The sequence below is a fragment of the Octopus bimaculoides genome, chromosome 29 (assembly GCF_001194135.2).
Source record: "Octopus bimaculoides isolate UCB-OBI-ISO-001 chromosome 29, ASM119413v2, whole genome shotgun sequence".
NCBI lineage: Eukaryota > Metazoa > Mollusca > Cephalopoda > Octopoda > Octopodidae > Octopus > Octopus bimaculoides.
This window is the reverse complement of record NC_069009.1, coordinates 9,273,139-9,279,348: the sequence shown is the minus strand read 5'-3', so window position 1 is coordinate 9,279,348 and position 6,210 is coordinate 9,273,139. Positions and strand designations below refer to the sequence as shown.

Here is a 6,210-nt window from a genome sequence, read left to right as displayed (position 1 = left end):
TATATATATATATATATATATATATATATATATATATCATCATCATCATTTAACGTCCGATTTCCATGCTAGCATAGGTTGGACAATTTGAGTGAGGACTGACAAACCAGATGGCTGCACCAGGCTCCAATCTGATCTGGCAGAGTTTCTACACCTGGATGCCCTTCCTAAAGCCAACCACTCCAAGAGTGTAGTGGGTGCTTTTACGTGCCACTGGCACGAGGGCCAGTCACACGGTACTGGCAACGGCCATGCTCAAGAAAGTGTTTTTTACGTGCCAACTGCACGGGAGCCAGTCCAGCGGCACTGGCAACAACCTCGCTCGAATGATTTTCTAACATGCCACCAGCACAAGTGCTAGAATGCAACGCTATACACACACATGTATATATATAAGGCACAGGCGTGGATGTGTGGTAAGAAGTTTGTTTCCCAACCACATGCAGGGAACCTTGGGCAAGTGTCTTCTACTATGGCCTCGGACTGACCAAAGTCTTGTGAGTGGATTTGGTAGATGGAAACTGAAAGAAACCGAGTGGACTGGAGTAACAGTTTTATACACTGCCAGGAATCAAATGCATGCCCCTATGATCGTAAGCCAAATACCTCAAGTATAAAGCCATGTTCTTTCACAGCGGATTGGCTATACAGTCTCACAAACTTTAACCTTTCTTACTTGAATTAATCACAAAAACCATTGTCAATTTTTGTTCTAATGGACCAAAGGGACACAACTCTTATCTCCCTTCCTGCCATATGTCTTTTTCTTGTTTCCTTTTCCCATCTAGTTTTTTGTCTCATTCTTTCTCGCTTTCTCTAACAGAGTGGCCATGTTGTATTCTGGACTTGAAAGATTGCAGTCAAGTACAGGGCATGCTATACAAGCTTGTCTGACTATTGTACTGTCAGAGTATTAAACTTATATAACTCACATTTATATCTTGGATAGATGAATGGAATGCATTGTTTTGTTGATCCCACCGATAACAGCTCAGTACACATACACAATATATATATAGGTACAAGCATGGCTATGTTGATGTACAGAAAGTAATGCTGGAGTCTGTTGAGATTTTGATAAACAATTTAGTCTTTCCATATGCAAAAAAGAAAGAAAAAAAATGAATGCTTTTACAACAAACATCAAAATGTTGAGAGAGTTTTTGTGCTTGATGTAGTTGTAGCAACAGATAAAGTATGATTAGTTGCTTGTTGGTTACCAACTTCTAATGTCATTCAATCTCTGACTGTTCACTGCCCTTGTCTGGTCAGCTGCTGTCTGCTGTCTCTGTTGGCGAATCCTTACAGTGTCTGTCAATGCTCTCTCTGTTGCATCCCAAAGCTCTCGGTCAAGTGGTCATGGTGTACCAAGTTTATACTGGTCAATAGGCTAAGAAGGAAACACACCAAACAAAAATCCTTGCTGGAGTTTATTTGGCGCAAGTTGTGATTGATTAGATTTTGTTGATCACATGAGTAATCATCATCATCGTCATCACCATTTAATGTCTGCTTTTCATGCTGGCATGGGTTGGATAGGTTGACTGAAAACGAGTAAGGTGGGTGGGGGTGCGCTGCATCAGGTTCCAATCTGATTTGGCAAGGTTTTTATGGCTGGATGCCCTTCCTAACGCCAACTACTTTGAGAGTGTAGTGGGTGTTCTTTACATGTCACCAGCACAAGTGCCATTGACCTGACGTGTGCATCGGCCATGACAACGGTCTCACTTGGCTTGACAGGTCTATACAGGCATGGTATATTGCCAAAGGTCTTGGTCACCTACGACTGCTTCCATGAGGCCAAACGCTCAAATGGTGCTTTTTATGTGCACTGGTATGGGTGCCAATTAAATGGTATTAGCATTGGCCATGACTATGATTGGATGGCACTGGCATTGACCACGACTAATATTCTAGCAAATTGTGATATTGGGTGATCATTGAATATTCCTACTACACGGTTAAGAAGATTGCTTCCCAGCCATATGGTCTTGGGTTCAGTCTCAGTGTAGCACCTGGGGCATGTGTCTCTACTTTAGCCTTGAACCAACCAAAGCCTTGCGAATGAATTTTGAGTACAGAAATTCAAAGATGCCTGTCATGTATGTATCTATATACTATTATGTATGTGTGTGTGTGTGTGTGTGTGTATCCTTGTCTAGACATTTGATGGTTGTGAATGGGCATCATCTTCATATAAACAAGGTTATTCATCTCGAGACTTATGTCTGGTCATGGGGAGATATTACTTTACTTGGAATCAGGTGAGGGTTGGTGGGAGGAAGGATATCTGACCATAGAAAATCTGCCAACCATGGAAAAATGGATGTTAAATGATGATTATATGATTATATATAGGCACTTGTGCCGGTGGCACGTGAACAAAACATTTGATGATGATGATGATGATGATGATATATATATATCATTAATTAAATATATTCTGTTAGAATATTATACACTGAATTTATAATGAGTGCTCTTTGTATAAAATGCCAAAAATATTAATACTATAAGGTATTTAGACATTAACACGGATGATTTTGTATACTGTATTTTGAAATAATGGCATGAAATTCAATATCAAGCAAAATTTCTCACGAAGATATATATGTCTAAAATAGTATTGTATTAAAAATATATATATAAATATATGAAACATGACAGCTTAAAAAATTGTTAATTATTGCATCTTACAATCGTTTCACGAAAATATTATCATTATAATGGAATCCATTGTTGAAGAGCAGAAGTATTAACAATGGATTCCATTATAATGACAATATTTTCGTGAAACGATCGTAAGATGCAATAATTAACAAATTTTTAAGCTGTCATGTTTCATATATTTATATTTATTTTTAATACAATACTATTTTAGACATATATATCTTTGTGAGAAATTTTGTTTGATATTGAATTTCATGCTATTATTTCAAAATACTATATATATCTATATATATAAGGTACAGTGTATATTTAAATACATAAGAGGAATCCACTCATGGGATTCTTTACGCTAGAAAGAACAGCTAGGTCCCAGAACCACAAAAATTAGGGAATTTTATCCCTAATTATGTATTTAAATATACAGTGTACCTTATGAGTAATTCATAGTCTTTGGACTAAACTTTTATACGATAGGCCACTTGGAGGTGAAAATTTTTATTAATTTCCATTTCCCTTTGATATGATTAAGTATATATATATATATATATATATATATGTGACCCATGACTAATTCTCTTATCTCTGCCTTTTCACCACTGGACACCTAGCATGCTGGTCAACTTTTTCTCCTCTCTTACTAATTCTCTTTTTTATATCCATTTGAGGATTTTTTCTAGGTATTATCCATCACTCTCATGTTTGGCTGAAAGGCTTTATTTATTGTCTTTGTCTTTCATTTTAAATTACATTTGTTTACTTTCGTACGTCCACCCTGTATTGTCTTTTTTGTTCAAGCCCTAATTCGACACAAATCTTGCAGGTGCCACCAATATACGAAGCTCTCAGTCTTATAGTTAAGGCACGAAACTGAGTATTAGTATTTTGGTTGATGACTAATGAAGAATTATGCTCCCTCTGTGTCTGTCCTATGTGTATATTTTGTAGTATTTCATTTCCTGACTTTTGTTAACAGCAAGTTTATAAATACATATGTATAAGTGAAGGCGCATAGCTCAGTGGTTAAAGTGTCAGGCTCACAATCATGAGGTAGTGAGTTTGATTCCCAGACCGGGCTGCAAAATTTCAAGTCTCTTGAGCAAGACACTTTATTTCACATTGCTCCAGTTCACTCAGCCGTAGAAATGAGTTGTGACGTTACTGGTGCCAAGCTGTATCAGCCTTTGCCTTTCGCTTGGATAATATTGGTAGCATGGAGAGGGGTGGCTGGTATGCATGGGTGACAGGGTTATCCCCGTGCATTGGTGTACAGGCACAGCATATACGTAGAATGCAGTTAACAACAGGATAAACAAGAGTTTATCAGGAAACAATACAAATAATCAGAAAATGGTAGGTAAAAGAGTGAGCTAGTAATGCTCTAGGGAATACTACAATTTATTTACGGGTAGTTTCAATTTAAGTGGGGGGAGATGTTTTAAAATTTAAGAAAGGAAGTTATCAAAAAAAATATATATATAAGGAAACTTACTAACATGATTATCAAAGGGCAGTACCTATGTTAACAAAGTAAACCCAAGTAAATGCATCCAAAACATTACCGTAGGGTGCTTAAGGAAGTTTACTCACAGAAAATATTACTGAAAATCTGGCCTATGGTCCACAAGGGGCAAGTCTAAGTCCAGCAGTCTCTACAATTGGTCAGTTACAATTTGGACTTAGGTCACAAGTTAAAACCATTACAATGGATATTTCTAGAAAAATAAACAAGAAAAGATAAAGGGCCCGGGCGCAAAGATAATGATATAAGTGGTGTGGGGCCACTTATGTCCTTCAGCAGCTTAACGTCATAACATACATGAAGGAACTGTACATTGGTAAATTATGTCCTTAATTCTACAGGTGTTACTGAAGGCACAATTATTCCTGTTCCTACAGTCACATAGATTATGCTGTGGTGGGGAGTTGCTTCCTAGTGGGGGTAGGATTAGGTCTATTGAGGTTAAAGTGGTTATTTTGGTTCTGAGTGTATTCTGTAATAAGGTTGCAGTGGTGTGCATTGTTATTGTTCCTATTAATACCACTGTTGTTGCTATTTTTGTTTCTATTTGAGTAGAAAGTATCTAAGTTTTTATTATTCAGGGAGGATATAACGCTCCCTAAATTATGTGTAAGGCTATAACCTATCCTTATTGTTCTATATTTATAAATATAATTAAGGGATCAGCAAATATTTGCTTCACCATATACCGAAGTTCAGAAATAGCAGCTAAAAAAGCTGAGAATCCCACAGATAGCATCACTTGTAACTCACAAAGGCAAAAACAAGAAGAAAAAACAATGAAAACTAACCAATTCCGATGTTTAACAGTAGACGCGTTCCTGGATCATGATTGATAATAATCAATTTCCTTCATCAATACTGTATTCCAGTAGTAAATTTGACTATGCTAGCAAACTGTGTAAGCATGGACTAGTAACATTCCACACCGACACAGGTCTGAAAGCATAACCGAATCCACCTCGGTCAGCCAGTCTAACTGTCCTTCCCTCAAGAATATTTATTGTTCTATATATAAATTTAAAATACCTATCATTCTTATCAAAATGTCTATTTACAACATTCAATAATTACTTAGCTAAGTCCATCCTTATTAGCATTGCAAAAGGGATTATGTACCAGATTTTATCTCCTGGTTTACCAGTAGTTTCTTCGTGGATAAGTTCCTTTGGTACTTATTGTGCCTAAGGGGATCGTTCTTGAACTTAATGTCCTTAATTAAAGACCAGAGTTCATTTTCAAAAGCTTCAAGGTGACTATTCAGCGGCAGCATTTTCTTAGTTCTGAAAATTCTCGTGGTAAAATCCTTATTGTCCATATTATTGTTGATATTGGTGTTGGCTGTGGCAATAGTACTCGTATCAAGAGGAGTTTTTCCAAGCCTTCTGTCATAGTGGTTGGCTATCTAATGAATTCTATGGGTGAAATCAGTAAATTTAGAAATGAGTTCTTTGAGGTAAGTGTTCTTAGGAGGAATTGGTGTGTCCCTTAGGGATGGGTCAATCAAAATTTTCTTCATTTTACCGATAATATTCATTTTACTACCTATTGAAGTTATCAGTATATATATGTAGCAAAGACCAAAGTTCTAGTAAGGAGGAAGGCGAACACATCACACACACCCTCAGGTAGGTGGGCCTACTTGATCTGTAGGAAAGGTGGAGGTAGAAACTCTATAAGATGTACCCAGTGTAAGCTATGGACACATAAGAGGTGCAGCAACATCAAAGGAAGATTAACTGAGAAGATAGCTTTCATGTGCGGCAGATGCACAGGGGCAATAAACACCACAGATGCTCAGGAAACAGATTCCATCACATTCCAGGGAGAGGAACTAGAAGTAGTGGATAGCTTCCGCTACCTAGGTGACCAAGGTAGTAGTAGGGGTGGATGCTCAGAGAGTGTTACCACTAGAATAAGAATAGTTTAGAAAGCTTCTACCCCTACTGGTGACAAAGGGCCTCTCACTCAGAGTGAAAAGTAGATTGTATGATGCATGTGTGCAAACTGCCATGCTTCAC

The 6,210-nt window shown here is 37.4% G+C and overlaps 1 protein-coding gene across 1 annotated transcript in view; it reads right to left on the bottom strand.

Moving 5' to 3' along the window:
* Positions 1 to 6,210, bottom strand: part of LOC106878278 (uncharacterized) — a 194,885-nt gene that overhangs the window by 9,900 nt on the left and 178,775 nt on the right. The window lies entirely within an intron of this gene.